Here is an 18,483-nt window from a genome sequence, read left to right as displayed (position 1 = left end):
GACTGACTTGATACTTCATTGCTGGGAAAAAAGTAGAGTTCACCCCCACCCCATACTGCGGTTAGCCATGCCTATTGCAGGACACATAAGGAGCCCATGTTGCTACAACTTCATTTCAGTTCAGAATACCCTACTTCTGCAACAAATATTTTTTGTGCTCAGAGATAACGATGAGCTAACGATGCCTACACTAATGCAATCTCCCAGCTTACAGGCCAATGTTCACAGAAGCCATCCAAGACAAATGTTAACATTTCAGATACCAGGGCCCAGAGTAGGTCACCCAAATTTCCAAGTGATTCTGATGCAGGTAGTCTTTTAGACCACACCTTGAGAAACCAGATGGAGCTCCCTGCAGAAAGATTCTATATGTGTTCATCACTTCTAGATCCCTACCACTGAGCACATAGTAAATATTTCCATATGCATTAAATGAACCTACAAACAGGAGATGGAAGAAGGAAGAGACAATCCTTACACAAAAAAGTAAGTAGAGTTTTACATTATTATAGAGTATAAAAGCATGAAAGGGGGCGTACAATATAGCTCCAGGAGAAGCAGGGCAACTTTCTGGACAAGGCAGTCCCTGAGCTAGTCTTATGGGTAAGTGGGAGGGAGTCATCAAGAGAGGGTATCCATAGAGGGGCAGCAAGAACAAAGACAGGTGAGAAACAGCAAAGTTTGGGCAGAAGATACATGTTTTGTTGCTCTAGTCTCCTGAGGCAAGAAATGGTGCTTAAATTTCATCTACATTGTCTCTAATCTTCTTATTCTACTTCAGAGAAGGGATTATTATTATTCCTATTTTACAAATGAGAAAGTGAGGCTTGGAGAAATTAAAATTGGTCTTAGGAAATAGTAAGACTGTGTCATGAACTGAATGCTTGTGTTTCTCCAAAGTCCATATGTTGAAATCCTCACCCCTAATGGTATTTGGAGGTGAGCCTTTGGGAAGTAATTATGTAATGAAGTAGAGACCTTATGGATGAGGACAAGGCCCTTTATAAAAGAGAACCAGAGAACTCTCTCTCTCTCCCCTTCCACCATGTGAGAATACAGTAAGAAGATGGGTGTCTGCAACTAGGAAGAGGGCTCTCATGAGAGTCCAACCATGATCTCAAACTAGCTAGCACCATTATCTCAGACTCCCAGCTGCTAGAATGGTGAGAAATGAACTTCTATTGTTTGTAAGCTACCCAGCCTATAACATTCTGTATAGCAGCCCAAGCAAAGACAGGCAGTGCCTCAGAAAATTAGATATGAAAAAAAAAAAAAAAAAGAAAATTAGATATGGAATTTCCATATGATCCAGGAATTTCACTTCTGAGTATAGATATGCAAAATAATTGAAAGCAAAGACCTGAAAAGATACTGATAAATCCATGTCCACAACAGCATTGTTCACAATAGCCGAAAGATGGAAAACAACAACCCATGCCTATCAGCAGATGAATGGATAAACAAAATGTGATACCTACCTAGAATGGAATTCATTCATCCTTAAGAAAGAAGGAAATTCTGATATATGCTATAACATGGATGAACCCTGAAGACATTTTGCTAAGTGAAATGAGCCAGTCACAAAAGGACAAATATTTTATGATTCTACTTATATGAAGTATGTAGAGTAGTTAAATTCATTAAGAATGAAAACAGAATGGTGGTTGCCAGTGACTGGAGGAGATGGGGAGCTACTGTTTAATGGGCACAGAAGTTTAGGTAGGGAAGATGAAAAAGTTTTAGAGATGGATGGTGTTAATGGTTATGCCACAATATGAATACACTTAATGTTATAGAATTATACATTAAAAATAGTAAAAAAAATTGCAAATTTTGTTACACATATTTTACAACTTTTTTATTTTTTATATAAATTTATTTTTTATTGGTGTTCAATTTGCCAGCATATAGAATAATACCCAGTGCTCATCCCGTCAAGTGCCCACCTCAGTGCCCGTCACCCAGTCACCCCCGCCCCCCGCCCACCTCCCCTTCCACCACCCCTAATTCGTTTCCCAGAGTTAGGAGTCTTTCATGTTCTGTCTCCCTTTCTGATATTTCCCACTTATTTTTTCTCCTTTCCCCTTTATTCCCTTTCACTATTTTTTATATTCCCCAAATGAATGAGACCATATAATATTTGTCCTTCTCCAATTGACTTATTTCACTCAGCATAATACCCTCCAGTTCCATCCACGTCGAAGCAAATGGTGGGTATTTGTCATTTCTAATGGCTGAGTAATATTCCATTACCACAACTTTTTTAAAGGATTTTTTTTAAGCATTTCTCCTAGTGGTTGCACTGGAACTCAAGCATAGCTCTGTTTCCTAGAGAGGCTAACTAGTTTCATCCTCAAGGCCAAAATAAAAGACTTTTAAAGAGTTTGAGCCAAAGCTACCAACAATCCCACTACCTTAGAATCATAACACTATCAGTGACTTACACTTACAACATCTCTGCATGTATCTGAATATTGAAGAAAAATCAGTCAATGCAAAGATAAAATTTATAAATGAAAAGAAGCAATGGGACGCATTAATCCTGAAAGCAAACTGTTTTAAAAGGATAGTTACAGGGACACCTGGGTGGCTCAGTGGGTTAAGTGTCTGTTTGGCTCAAGTCAGGGTCTTGAGATCTGAGCAGGGAGCCTGCTTCTCCCTCTTCCTCTGCCCCCCACTCGGGCTTGCTCTCTCTCTCTCTAGTGCTCTTTCTCTCAAATAAATAATTAAAAATCTTTTTTTAAAAAACATATTACAGACTTTCATCTCTTTTAATCTACCATCAATGCAGATGAATGAGCATATTAAGGGCTACATATATTTTAATCCCTACATGTATGAAGATTTATTCAAAAGGTATAATAAACAGACAATAGTTAGAAAGGTGGTAAAACAATATATAATCCCATGACAATCTAGAGCCAGAACTATGTAGTCTCCAACTGATGTGTCAGTTTGTTGAGCAAGGTAGGCTTGTGTACTCTGTGGTGCCATCTCCCTGTCATCCTCTCTGCTCCCTTACCTTCCCACATTGCAGCTATGCAGCAGAGGTTGCCAGGAATTGAGAGGTACACTCCCTTGAATGACACTGTTGCCCTCATTCTGCATGCAGTTATGTCTCTCTTACCTCCAACTTTCACCACCCAATACATCAAAAACATGACCAAAGCCATCACTGAATTCATTCACTGCATTTGCTACAGATTCGAATACACAGCAAAATCAAATGCCAACTATCCTTATTTACACATGAGAGAAGAGTCATTTGGAAGTTGTTCTACATTCACCTTTCACTATTAATGGCAAATCCAACTGCCAGCCCATGAGCGATTTTTCACATGGCCTCAAATTAGAGCAGAAATTCTCTTAATGTGTAATCATCAGAACTTGGGGAAAGGGAGTCAGGTGAAAGAGCCAAGTGCCAGTTCTCCTTTTTCACCTTGTGTAGATTTAAAGGTCCCTTGAACTTCATCCAAAGGTGTACCTTCCTACTTCTCTGGCTTCCCCTGAGAGGCCTTTTTCTGTATCAGGCCCACGAGGTGAGGGGTGAAAGACATAAAGTGGCTCCCCCTGAAGCCACCGTGTTTTCTCCCCCACTGTCTCTGCTGCTTTGCACCACTTTCCTCCATTCTTGTCTCCTCTTCCTCCTCTCAGTTGTACCCATGTTTTAGATATCATTGGAAAAGGCTTTCTTGTTATTACTTGGATCATGGAAAACATTTCCCAGAGCAACGACATTAAACATGGTGGTTCAGGCACCACATTTTCTCATAAACACCAATTGTTTCATATATGTCTTCAAATAAAGACCCCTGCAGCCAAGCATAACATCATTTTCCTTTGCAACTCGTTAAACAATACTTCCATTAGTGTCCAGTAGAAAAAACTCTTCAGGTTGTAGGCTGGTTATTCCATGATATTCATAAGCCACTTCATTACCAAAAATGTATGTACTGAATTTTTTGTTTTATTTCTATGTTAAGAACTGCCCCGCCCCAAAGTCTGAAGTTCCCAGAAACCCTATCTCCATATAACAAAAGTTATAGTCATATGGAACAGAAGACAAAGACCTTGAGTGGCTAGGTATGGCTGTTGTATAGACAGTATGATTTATCTTCTTCAGGATCAGATGGGAGAGAAAAGTATAAGCAATAAAGTAGCTATTCTGAAGTACGTACGGCTTTCTGGTTTATTCTCTTTATAAGACCCATATTCACATCAAGTACTACACAATCTTAATCTTTCTCATTCCAAATATCACTAAAAATTGTAAGCTGGCTCATCAGTTCACATCTTCTGTATGCATTCTCTATGTCACACAAACGTACACATATGCATTAAGACAACTTGACAGTTGCCTGTTCCAGATTCCAGGCCAGATTTACACTTTCTCAAATCATTCCTGCACTCCTTAAGTTCATATGTTCAGAAAAGCACTTGACTCACCATGTGAACTGAGAATAGTTTAATTACATTAAAGGCAAGGGAAATGATGGGGTGAAACAGAGAGAGAATGAGATCAATACCTTAGAACAAAAGGCTTAGAGCTGAATGGGACCTTGGAGAAAATCTGATTCTATGCTGTCACACTGCTAATAAAGAAACTGCTAAGCCTCAGAAAAGTTAAATTACCTGCCCAAGGGAATGCCACTACCAGATAAGTGGGCCAGGTTTCCTGGTGGCCAATATGCTCATGCACATTTGTGTTTAATGGAAGCAATGAAAATTTGGATGAGAAGGTAATGTCGGATCTGTGCTTATTAAACAGTCAGTGGCACTTCGGGAGCAGTGAGCAAACTTGAACCAGCTTCTCAAATGATTATCTAACTCTCATTTTAATGACCTCCCCAGAGAGATCTTTCTTTGGTAGATATTTCAACATTTGGTGGACCTAACTTAAGGCCAGTTCTACACATCCTAAAATGTGTCTGATCTCCTTTATTACTCTTTGAACCCTCTTGAACCCCTCAATGTGAAGCATCTTCCCCTCAACCCATTCCCCGCCCCCACTATGGAATATTTTAAGAAAAGAATATTTTACTTTAAAATGCCACTTGTGACTATCAAGTTTCTCTAAATCTCATGCATTAAGCATTAATCATTCTTATAACTGGGGGAGGAGGGAAGCATACTGACATATTTTTAAAATTCCATTACTCTGTATCAACTAGGCATCCCATAATTATCTTGATCGAGATCAGTAAATGTCCCTTTAAAATTCAAGGCAAAGTTTAAGAAAGACCCTCCCCCTCAGAAGAGCTATTTTATTTTCTATTATTGTTTCCTTGTAGATTTTAAACGATGCTAATGCCAGAATGCCAACAGTACTGCAAACCTACTGTTCCCTGCATTTGCTACTCTCTTGCCTGCTACTATCATCCAGGGATTAAAGGCAGCAGGGAGGAGAGTTATACTCTGTGGACTGTGGCCTTGGGAACAGAGCCTGGCCTACCCTTCAATTCCCTCAATACCAAATCTTTAGCATCAACTTAGTCAAGCACCTATGACATAAAGGATACTTTGTGAAGTCTATCAGAGACGTACAGATCTGCAAGTATTTAGGTTGGCTGCAAGGACCATTCCCTCTAGTTAAAAAAGGGAATGTTTCTTCTCTTGATTTCCTGCTCTATCTCCAGGGCAAGCAGTATTTCTACTATCTTCATGGCCTTATATTTCTCCAGGTAAAGGGTCTGGCTTTCCAAACACCATCACAAGAATCAGTCCTAAAGCAATTTCCACACAGCAACACAACACCTGCTAGCTGGCTTGACAGTGCCACTTGCCTTGACAAGTCTTGACCTTGTCTGTTTCCATAGCCATGTGTTCTGGTTTATTTTCTCCATCTGCCCTTCTCCAGGATCTGCCTTGGATAACTTTCCACAAAGTTTTTGTTTATTTTCCTTCTCTGTTTCTTTTGTGAACACTGTTCTCCAAAAGCAGTTTATTACAGTTTGTAACAAATGCTTGTCCCTCTTTACATCACACATACCTCAGCCTCCTTCTTGCCAACATAAGAAAACCCTCAGAACAGGAAAGTTTCAACAAGCTCTCTTTTACCTCTTTCCCAGGAATCCATATCTAAGTTTCAAATTCTATATTGTTCACATTTTACCAGGTAAGTTGGATTTCTACATTTTCTTCTACTCTTCAGAAATCTTAGTCTCTCTCTGCAACTCTTCATCATAAACAGCATGTTCGTGTAGAATTTTGTGGTTAATGAATGAATGCCAAGCCCTCACCTGGGCCAAGAGGTCTGCACCTCCCAAACCCAGTGTTTTCTTTTCAATGAAACAGTTCAGAAATTCATCTGTGTACACTGAGCCCACCTACATTGATCTGACTTAAATTCCCTGGTATACTTTAATATATGTGTGTGCTTTAGTAGAACTCATCCATTTCATTCTATCATGTGGGTTCCAAATATTTGGCTAACCTCAACACTTTAGAAGTCTGATTATAGTTTCATTTCATTTAGCTCTCTTTAGAGGCTGGAATAAGAAAAATCATCCTAAATTGCACAGCTGCACTCTCTGATTCAAGCTACCTAGCAACTGTCAAAATACAACCCTAACCACAAAGGTGTTTGAAGCTGCATGTGAAAGCTTATTCTAAGACAGACACTGCCAACCTTTCTACTGTCTTAAACGCAGCTTGTCATTTCAGCACAAGTACAATGGAGAGAGAGGCTTGTGAGTAGGGAGATGTGGTCTAAAATTTTTATTTTAAAATGAAAAAATATAATTAGAACCAAACCATTAAATGCCCATGTTTTGATGGGAGGAGAAAAATGACTATTAGGTTTAGTTCTTCCAAATGTCAGTATCAGTGGAGATGTGTCTTCACAAAACTTCAAGTATCTCTTGCTTTGATCAGAGTGCTTAATCCTGCTCCTCAAAACTCAGGTTTCAAAGTTGCCTTGGAAAGAAAAGTTAAAGATCATTTACTGACTGCATTGCTGGGGAACTATAGTTACCTTCATGCTGTCCCAAGGTAAGAGAAAAACCATTCTCACTCTGAAAATAAAACATCCGTTATGTGAAAGACCATTAGAAGCTGGTAACAGTGATTGCCTCCAGGATGTTGGGGATCTGGGGGCTCACTATTCCTTATATACTCTATTATATTATGTAACTTTTTTTTCATGTTCACTTGTTGCTTTTACAATATTAAAACAAGCATTAGGAAATAAACTGACTTGAATGTTGCACAGGCTTAGTAATGAGATTATCCCCCTGGGCTCAGGAATGGAAACATATTTATGCTGGTGCCTGCAGACAATCACAGGTTCCTACAGTAAACATTCCTCCCCAAGTGCTTTCTGACCATATTTAAGAAATATAGCTTTTCTCATTGGGACTACTGAGAAAATAAACTGGAGTTCTATTTTGAGAATTCAAAGTACATACCATTCATGCAAACCAAAGAACACACATTTGCTCAATGACCCAACCCTCTACTTCATAGTTATAAAATGTGGAAAAGAAGCCACAAGTCTTATACCAGCAGTACAACTGCACAATTCCCCAAATCCTTCCCTAAAGAACAGGGTTCATTTTTCATCATCAATATATTAAACTCATAAAACATCTTTGAGGGTCTATCATCTATATATGGGTCTGCCTTCTATAATTATCATCCAACCACTACATTTGTACAATTTTTCTTTTTTACCCTAAACATTTACACTACTTCTTTCTTACCAATGTCAAATTAAATTCAGAGACAATTATGTTCTAAATTGTGAGGCACTCATGCATCACAAAATCTTATCTTTTATCCCAATTATCCTGACTTCTTTACTGGATTTGTCAGCTTCTTGAGGCCTAGGGGATACCATCTTATTCATATTTGTCATTCTCCTGACAAAATTATATACTCAAAGGAAGGAATTTAGAGCTCCTATGTTATTTTTTCCTATATCTTGATTTTTTTTTATCTTATGAAATTTCTGCAAATATTAAATGGTTCAAATCTGAAAGCAAACCCATAAAATTGACTAGCTTTTTAATCTCTTATAACCTATATATGCAGCACCTAAACACTCATCTGTCTTGAGCTGAACAGAGTTATGTATCTATATGTATATCTACATCTATACATCTATATATCTCTAGCTCTATATCCATCCATATAGATCCAAAGATCTATACATTTTGTAGTTAGCTAGCTACCAACCTACCTATCTATAAATGGTCTTTGGACTCAGATATATACATGTGGCCTATCCTATCCTTCCTTACTTTGCATACATTTTAGGAAAGTTTCTTCATCCTGCTAGAAGATGGCTAAGAGTGGGACTCTCCATTTCATCAAGACAAGTTTGAGAAGCTTGAGCCATGCCTATCTCTTACTTACCCACTCTAAGTCTTCCCATAACACACAAAGCAAAGTAGCTTAAAAGAGTGGGCTTCAGTTGGCAAACAGAAGTTCATGAACAAGACTATATAAAAATTGAGATTAGAAAACATTTTATCTCACCTATGCTGTATATGGACAGATCTTCAAAGCTGACAAAATTGAAAATATTTTCTCACCAAAATGTTGCTATCTGCATTTTAATCAAGCAGTGAGGTTTTGTAAAATCTCTGAAGGTGAAGTACCTTACTGATGTGATATGTGGATAGTAAATTGCAGAACAGTTTCCAAAGACAGTGAACCAAACGGTCTTTAAAACATCCCAAAATTTCAAGCTCTGTTCTTCAAATGCTGCCAAGTTTCAGAGTGAAATAAGGAAATTTCCCTTCCTTTCTTAGCTAACTACTTCATTTACCCTTCATAAGATACATTCTTTCCTGGGGCACCTTGGTGGCTCAGTCAGTTAAGGGTCAGACTCTTGATTTCTGTTCAGGTCATGATCTCAGAGTAGTGAGATTGGGCCCTATGTTGGGCTCCACACTGGGCCTGGAACCTACTTAAGATTCCCTCTTTCTCCCTCTACCCCTTCTTTCCCTCTCAAAAAAAAAAAAAAAACAAAACAAAACAAAAAAACTAGCGTCTTTTGTATTTAGAGATAACCATGCATTTTTACTATAATGCTTTATATAGACAACAGTCTTCTGCTGCCAGGCTTTAAACAGTTCTTATAAAGAACAAAAATAAATTCAGGCTGTATTTCTGTTTACATTTATTTTCCTAGGATTCATCTCTAATAGGTATTTCTAGCTGTACTTTACAAAAGTTAAAACAAAAAAAGGAAAATAAATGCAGCTTTGGAACATACTAATGCAATTTTTTTTTAAATAATAGATGGGTAATTTTTCTGAATAGTCTAACTGGCTTAAAGGATTCCCTAAAGATATGAAATACAAAACCTGTTTCTTTAAACAACATTTTACTCCATAATGCACTATATTCTTGCATGTAATATTAATGTAGCTTGTTAAAATTATTATTTAGAGTGTAAATTTGTTTGACATGAACTCTGAGTCTGGACTATTTCTCATGGTTGTTTTCAAAGTTTTTAATAAAATTACCCTGTACACTACTGACAGGTAGATAATAAATAAAAAATCTGTGTTAGAAATGTTTTTTATTTTTAAGTATTTAGGTGTAGTGTTGAAAAAGACTGTCTTCAAAAATAGATATAAGAAGAAATAATGTGGTATTCAACATATCTTTTATAAAAATTGACAACATTAAGGATTCAAATTGAATAGAGTCGATATATAAGGCAATACTTTTAACACTGAATAGTTTTCTACTTAAATGTATATGAACTAAAACAGTGAATTGTTCCTTTTTACAATTTTATTAGTTGTCATATTTCTGAGATAAAGTAGGTTCCTAAGACAATTAATTCTCAAAGTGGCCTTTTTAGATGAATCAGAGAAAAAAACTATTCTTGGGTCAATTACAACTGAACCATTGTTTTTACTGTGGACTAGGATGTGACCCATTCTGGCTCATGTTACTGACATATCCATGTAGAACCAAGTCAGTTCTTAGGCTACCAACTCCAACCTACCCTATAAAATGGAAAGGGTATCTAATAGAAACTCCACTGCTTCTCATCCATTAAAGTCAAATTTCAATCATTCTGTGATGTCCATGTTTATATTTCCATGAACAGTGTCCCCAGATGTAGGTTCTAATGGTATAGAAGTATTTGGTATAAACAGAAGGCTTCTTAAGAGTTTTTCAATTCATGAATTTTTTTCTTAAAGAAACTGAGAACATGTTCATGTTCTTTGTGATCCAATACTTCTCAAGTTACAAAGTCATTCAATTCCTGAAAATTTCAACTTCCTCCTTTCCCAAGACTAAAACTGAGAATATAACTATCTAGATTTTCCTGCCTCTAGGAAGTAAAATTTAAATATTAACAATGAAAACATTAGGACTCCTATGATTCATTAGTTGCTTAAGTGCTTTTCTTCTGAGAAGCTAAAAGCTCTTCAAATATCCAATCACACAGGCCCTCCCATCTAAGTGAGGAAAGCGAAAGGCAGTTTATCAAACTGTCTCTTGAGATAGCCACAGGAAACTAAAATCCTGAAACATGGCTGGCCAGCATTGCAAGTAACAATAGAACTTAAAAATTCACAGACCCTGGGGTGGGCTTCTTCAGAAATAAGCTGCCTCCTCTAACACTAGTTTCCATATTAGGTGTTTTCATCTTTAACTTAACCTGCCAGTTTAAGCCACTGAGGAAAGAAACCTTATGCATCATATACAAATTTAAGAATACAAGAATTGCTAATTCCATGGCTATTCAATTTACTAATGACATTTTGTTCTTTGAAAAAGTCACAGATTATAACAATCTTTGAAAAATGTAATTGGATAAAGAAGCCCTCAATTTCAAACAGAAATATTGCTACTCTTTCCCTTCCCTGGTGATGCTAAATTGCATAATATTCTAATTAGGATGAGGGTGCCTGGCTGGCTCCATCTGTAGAGCATGCATGCAACTCTCAATTTCAGGGTCATGAGTTCAAACCCCAAATTAGGTACAGAGTCTACCTAAAAAAAAAAGAAAAAAAAATTAAATAATACATACACACATACATAGGATGCCTGTTTTCTTCCATTTTCAATATGGACTAAATGATACAAACTTTTGAAATAAAATCCCTAAAATTTTCCAGCCGTCTAATTTTAACTGACTATGCCACCCTCTAACTTTGTGTATTGAAATTCTCCACTCACTTAGTTGATTCAATGGTTCATCCCCTGGACACTACTGAAAGCCTTTCCATCCACCTGAGTCAATTCTGTCTCTCCATTTCCCATACTTATATTCCCCCCTTAATGCAGCCAAATTGGATTTTTGGCATCCATCTGTCCAGAGGAAGTGATGAAGATATGTGGCCTGAAGTGGGCTGAGTTTGGGGTGCAATCTTAATATATTCCTGATGCCTTTCAAACAAAGATTCTTCTACCTTTAAGAAGCCAGTGATTTAAAAAAAAAAAAAAAAAAGCAAGTGGAGACCACAGAGAGAAGTAAAGCTTAAACTGGATCAATTTGTTGAAGATTTAAAATACACTTATTATTTAGGGAGTGAGATTTGCAAATTGTGTCAATGTTGCATTTCTTTCATTAATGTGTATAAACCCTTTAGGTAGCTACCTCTCCCATCTTCTGTCATGAGGCCCAGGGCCTCATTTAAATTAGGATATTCTATCTTCAATGCAGATGCAACGTGAGTACACCCTAAATTGTCATCTTTCTCTCAAAACTCATGGTCCTGAACTTATTATTGAACTACACCTTAAACTTTAATGCACGGGCAGCCTCCCCTTCCAAGGAGATTGTAAACTCTTTGATGGAAGAGATCATAATTTAAACTTTTTTTAAGTCTTTCATAGAAACCACTCCCTAAAATTGCACAGCCATATGCAGAAGAATGAAACTGGACCTTTCTCTTAAACCGTACACAAAGATAAACTCAAATGCATGAAAAATCTAAATGTGAGACAGGAATCCATCAAAATCCTAGAGAACACGAGCAGCAACCTTTTTGACCTCAGCCAGAGCAACTTCTTACAAGACACGTCTCTAAAGGCAAGGGAAGCAAAAGTGAATTATTAGGACTTCATCAAGATAAAAAGCTTTCACACAGCAAAGGAAATAGTCAACAAAACTAAAAGGCAACCTACAGAATGAGAAAAGATATTTGTAAATGACATATCTGATAAAGAGCTAGCATCCAAGATCTATAAAGAATTTATCAAAGTCAACACCCAAAAAACAAATAATTCAGTCAATAAATGGGCAGAAGACATGAACAAATATTTCTCCAAAGAAGACCTACACATGACCAACAAGCATATGAAAAAATGGTCCACATCACTTGTCATCAAGAAATATAAATCAAAACCACAATGATACCACTTTACACCAGTGAAAATAGCTAAAATTAACAAGACAAGAAACAACAAATGTTGGCAAAGATGTGGAGAAAGGGGAATCCTCTTGCACTGTTGGTGGGAATGCAAGCTGGTGCAGCCACTCTGGAAAACAGTATGGAGGTTCCTCAAGAAGTTAAAAATTGAGCTAACCTATGACCCAGGGGTTATACTACTAGGTATTTACCCCAAAGATACAGATGTAGTGAAATGGTGGGACACCTGCACTCCAATGTTCATAGCAGCAATGTCCACATATGAGGAATACAAGAAACAGTGAAAGGAAACATAAAGGAAGGGCGGGGGAGAAACTGAGTGGGGAAAAAATTAGTGAGAAAGACAAACCATTAGAGACTACTGACTCTGGGAAACAAAGGGTTGCAGAAGAGGAAGTGGGTGGAGGATGAGGTAACTGGGTTATCAGCACTAAGGAGGGAATGTGGTATGATGAGCACTGGTTGTTATACTATATGTTAGCAAATTGAATTTATATTTTTTTTAAAAATCAATTTTTTTAAAAGAAACCACTCCCTAACTCTTTCACAAAAAGATGCTAAGTAGGGGCGCCTGGGTAATTCAGTGGTGATTCAGATAAAAATCAGTGGTGGGCATTGACTCTTGGTTTTGGTTTGCATCATGGTCTCAAGGTGGTGGGATCAAGCCCCATGTAGGGTTCCTCCCTAGGAGGGAGATTTTCTCTCTCCCCCTCCCTTTGCCCCTCCTCACCCCTCTAAAATAAATAAATAGTTTTTTTTTTTAAAGGTGTTAAGTAAATACTTGTCAATGGTCAAATCAAAAATGGTTAAATATGTAACTTAACAATATAAAAATTTGCCTAGTATATATAACTTGATTATTTGGGGAGTTTAACATATTCTTTGATTCCTGCAATACAAAGGAACTATTTTATAAATCTTTACCAGAGCTAACAAAATTTGGCAAACTGAAGTTAAACCTCTTATTTCCTCTGTATGCTCTAAGAAATGACAAGTAGTAAACAGGACAAAAGAACATAGACTGTTTTCTTTCTGTTTTCAAACAGAATAATTTGAATAGGAAAAATAGAGAATGATTTAAAAAAAAAAAAAAAAACACTGGTGAGAATTCCTAAGTTAAATCACTATGCAAACCAAGAGTCAATACCCACCACTGATTTTTATCTGAATCACTTCTCTACTAGCAATAAATAAAAAATTTTATTTCTATAGATAAATCAAAACACTGTTTAAAACTTAAATTCGTGGGAACCTGGGTAGCTCAGGGGTTTAGCGCAGACTTCAGCCCAGGGCCTAATCCTAGAGACCCGGGATCAAGTCCCACCGGGCTCCCTGCATGGAGCCTGCTTCTCCCTCTGCCTGTGTCTCTGCGCTTCTCTCTCTGTGTGTCTCTCATGAATAAATAAATAAAATCTTGGGGATCCCTGGATGGCTCAGCGGTTTAGCTCCTGCTTTTGGCCCAGGGCGCGATACTGGAGTCCTGGGATCGAGTCTGGTGTCGGGCTCCCGGCATGGAGCCTGCTTCTCCCTCCTCCTGTGTCTCTGCCTCTCTCTCTCTCTCTCTCTCTATGTCTATCATAAATAAATAAATCTTTAAAAAAATTTTAAATAAATAAATAAATAAATAAAATCTTTAAAAATAAAAAATAAGACCTAAATTTGTGAAATGCAATCATCTGCAATTTCTACTTTCCAAGGTAAAAAAAAAAAAAAAAAAAAGTCATTTCTAACATATAGAAACCAGATGGATTTGAATTCATCATACCCTAACATTAAACTATTTTTTACTAGCTCTTGCAGAAAGCTAGTAAATGAAATGAATTTAATATTTTAAGAGCATGCTATATATGTGATAATACTATTTATTAAATGCCTATTATGAGCCAAATGCTTTACATACATTACCTCATCTTTGCCCCCTCAACAGCATAATAAATTACTAGTTCTTTTTTTTTTTTTTTTTTTTTAGATTTCTATTTAAGAGAGAGAGCACAAGTGGGAGGAGGAGCAGAGGGAGAGGAGACAGTGTGGAGTGGACTCCACACTGAGCATGAAGGCCAATGCAGACTTTAATCCCAGAACCCCAAGATCATGACCTGAGCCAAAATCAAGAGTCAGAAGCTCAACTGACTGAGCCACCCAGGTGCCCCACTAGTTCCATTTTAGAGGTGAGGAAGCTGATCCTCAGAGAAGTCAGATAATTTGATCCAGATGACAAACTGGAAAAATGGCAGAAAGGGTTTGACTCCAGTCCCAGATTTTTCCCATCTTCTTATGCACCTCCTCTTAATAGTGGGTATCGATTTTTAACACTATTAAGAATGACCTTCACAAAATCATAGAGACAGAAGGTAGAAGAGTTGTTGGCAAATTGAATTTAAATAAAATATAAAAGAAAAAAAGAAGAAGAAGAAAGAAAGCAGAAGGGTGGTGGTCAGGGGCTGGAGGCAGAAGGGAATGGGGAGTTATCAATTAATGGGTGAAGAGTTTCCATCTGGAATGATGAGAAAATTCAGAAGATGGACAGTGGTGATGGTTGCACAATAATGTGAATGCACTTAATGCTATTGAACTGTGAATTTCAAAATGGCTAAAATGGTGAATTAACGTTATGTATATCTTATCACCATAAAAAATGTAGCATTCAACATCATATACATTTTGTTGATTTCCTAGAATTTTATAATTTTAAATCAGAGTCCAAAAAAACTTTAAAATCACAGATGTTTCCATTATATGATTGTTATAATGGTATATTTAAAAATAATTTGAAGCTGCAGATCAAAATAATGATAAACATTTTTAAATGCAAATATTGTTATCACTGTCACTGAGGCTTTTTATACCACTGGTTGAAATCTGTTAAGTTCTCAGACACTGAGGGGGGCACTTGATGTAATGAGCAGTGGGTGTTATACTATATGTTGGCAAATTGAACTCCAAAATATATATATACAAATTAATTAATTAATTAATTAATTAATTAAAATAAAATTTGTTAAGTTCTTTCATAAGGTTTGTTTTTAAAATATAAAATGTAGACTAAGAAGGAAAACTTGGAAAAAGAGTCCATTTATTGCTGTAGTCTAGTATCAGTGTGTTAACTTAATTAGTAAGAAAGCCCACTATTATCTTTCTAAACAGTTCCTAGTTTGTTTTTCTATTAACTAATCAAAGTGTCTCCTTCTCTACATTTAAATATCCTAAATCAGCATTCCTGTTGAATGTCCTTATGAGGAAAGATTCTCTGGCAGTCAAAAAGAAAAAAGTTAAAAAATGAAAATTAGAACTAAATCATTTCGATCATTCTCAAGAGCTTATTTTTTGAAGATTTATTTATTTATTTTAGAAAGAGAGAGCAGGTGGTAGTGGGGGCAGAGGGAGAGAGAGAGTCTTAGGTAGACTTCATACTGAGCACGGAACCTAACCTGAGGCTTGATATCAAGACCCTGAGATCATGATCCAAGCCAAAAGCAAGAATCGGTTGCTTAACTGACTGTGCCACCCAGGCACTCCTCAAGAACTTATTTTTAACTAACACAGCTTGCAATGTTTTCATCTCTGTATTTAAGAATTTCAAGTTTCAAAATTTTATGACTGTTAGATTTTATGCATTTATATTTATAAATGAATGAATGTAGATCATGAATTATTCTGAGATCTCATATGTGGTACCTACCTAATTATTAATGAGCACTAAGTCATAAAAGGCAACCACTGTCACTCACGGGAAAAAAACAAACATGTCCTATAGCATGGAAGGAGAACTGGATGATTGATGGCTACAGCAGAAGAGGCAGAGGCCAGCCAAGCTAAAGAAACAAGCAAAACAGTGTGCAGCTCCAAATCATGGCTGCTTCCCAGTTGCTTGGTGCAAATATAGTAATTCAGTCTTAACACAATAATTCAGTCTTAACACGAAAATTAAAAGCAAAGCACTATTAATCATACAGCAAACAAAAACATTTGGTTAAACTAATGAACACCACTTAGAATAGCAACAATCTACATGTTTCTTGGAAATTCTCAAGTCAAAAATACTTTAGAAAAGAAAATAATTCAATTTATTAACTAAATTAATTTCTCAATATAAAATAAAATATGTATTTTAATGTCCTTAATGATGCTAAACTTCAAAATAATAAAGGATAAAATGAAGTGGAATATCAGAATTATTTTTAATTTCACTAATATAAACAGTACTATATGAAAGGCAGCGATAGAGCATGGCTCTTGCTAAGTCCCTGGGTTCAAATCCCAGCTCTAAATTGACTTACCAGTTGGGTGATCAAATTGTCTTTATTTGATTTTGGAGGAACTTTAAGGAAAAATTCTGTTCCATTAGAAAAGCTGTTCTTTTACCATTACCTATATTTTACCTAATCACCTACAGCTAGAGTTGCCAGTTTTAACAAATAAAAATGCAGGACATCCAACTAAATTTGAATTTTCGATAAATAATGAGTAATTTTTGCAAAGAACAAGCTTATCCTGAAAAATTATTTGTTATTTACCTGAAACTCAAACTTAACTGACCCTCCTAAATTTTGTCTCACAACCCTACCTATCGTATTTCTACTAATACTATGCTTTCTATTTTTTATTCTACTATTTAGTAAGTACACTAAAAAAATAGTCTCATAAATCATGCTTTGTGCTATATGGCATGTAATTATACAATCAGCTGGCAGACTGTAAAGAACTGAAATGAATTCAATAGGATTCCTAACTTTTGAAAGAAAGTAGTAATCATTTATAGAATTGTTTTAGGACAGTTAAAGACACTCTATTTCCATCTACTCTTGATACACTTCTTAAAACAGCATAATAGCTTTTACCCAAATAGCAAAGACTGGAATATTCAATTATGGATTTATGTACATAATTATAAAATTGATCTTGGCAATCAATTTTCTGTCCATACAAGTGCATTTCACATCACTATATAGATAATTTTACAAAGGGCCCTGACATTGTAAAGTTATGAGAAGTTTTAAAAGATTTTTTATAAACTTCCAAATTACCATTACTAAATGTTTTACAAAAATCCATACTCAAAAAAAGAAAAAGATCCATACTCAATTGTTAAATGACAGTCATCTAATCATAAGAATTTTTAAATCTCTTGCTAGATAAACAATTCTACTTAGTCAAAGATATTGAATTAGCAAAAAATTAAAACTTTGAATCTAATTTAAAAATTCAAAGATATTAAATAAAATGGGTTGTTTTACTGAAAATTGTCTTAAGTTTTGAACTCAAAGGTAATTTATCATTAAGACACATTCAATCCAAAGTATAGCAGTACTACAGAATAACAGTAGTGAAAAACTTGTCTCTATCTCTAAATCATGATTCAACCTCATGTTATTAATATTTGTCATGCTAGACACAGAATGTTAACCAAATTACACTTTATTTCCTCCCTTACACACAAACACATTTGGTAATCTGTGAGACTAATAGAAACATAGACTTTTGACCACATAAAGATAAAGATCAGTAAACTAAGAAAACAGTTACATTCCCTGTGAGTCATCATATTCCATTGACTAAAAATCACAATTTAAGGAAATTCTGTAGCCAACTAAACACTTAACAAACAGAACTGTAACCATTTGGGGACACTGGAAAACAATGTAAATCTTGAAGAGTGAATACCTGGCAACTTTGCTAAACTAGATTATAATCTCAGGAAACAATAAATTGTAAGATCCAACAAAGTCCTTTTTATATGCTATACTAAATTATTTTTCAAAATCAACCCCAAAAATGCTTTTCAAAAGTTTAATGGATTTAATAATTTCTTAATCTCTATCACAGTATCCATTATCCATTTAGTGGCCAGCACCTAGCCTATTTGATTAAACCCTCTTCTCAATTCTGAGCTTCTGTCCCTCCCAATCTCCCTGGTTTAATGCTCCTAAAATCATTTTTTTCCCAGTTGTGCCACTCTCAGAGAAGGCAAAGAATATCTAATGTATATTGAGCCGCTATGAGCTGGGCACTGTGGTCTCTAATATATCGTCATCTCATAGAGTAGAATGTGAAAGGTAGGACATAGTAGGAGATAGAGTGGAAAGATTAACAGGATCCACATTGTACCTGGCCTCCTGAACCGTATAAAGAAATTTGTACT

At 36.0% G+C, this 18,483-nt stretch overlaps 1 protein-coding gene and 1 long non-coding RNA gene across 2 annotated transcripts in view; both read right to left on the bottom strand.

Moving 5' to 3' along the window:
• PLCL1 (phospholipase C like 1 (inactive)) overlaps positions 1–18,483 on the bottom strand; it is a 328,706-nt gene that overhangs the window by 286,898 nt on the left and 23,325 nt on the right. The window lies entirely within an intron of this gene.
• The window catches only part of LOC111094367, a 34,794-nt gene continuing 23,021 nt past the window's right edge, over positions 6,711–18,483 (bottom strand). Inside the window, exon 4 of the long non-coding RNA XR_005385178.1 lies at positions 6,711–6,915. This is a non-coding gene — a long non-coding RNA (uncharacterized LOC111094367). The remainder of the gene's footprint in view (positions 6,916–18,483) is intronic.

This window comes from Canis lupus, chromosome 37, assembly GCF_011100685.1.
Source record: "Canis lupus familiaris isolate Mischka breed German Shepherd chromosome 37, alternate assembly UU_Cfam_GSD_1.0, whole genome shotgun sequence".
Taxonomy (NCBI): Eukaryota; Metazoa; Chordata; class Mammalia; order Carnivora; family Canidae; genus Canis; species Canis lupus.
Note: the sequence above shows the minus strand (reverse complement) of the source record. Positions and strands in the feature narration are given on the sequence as shown.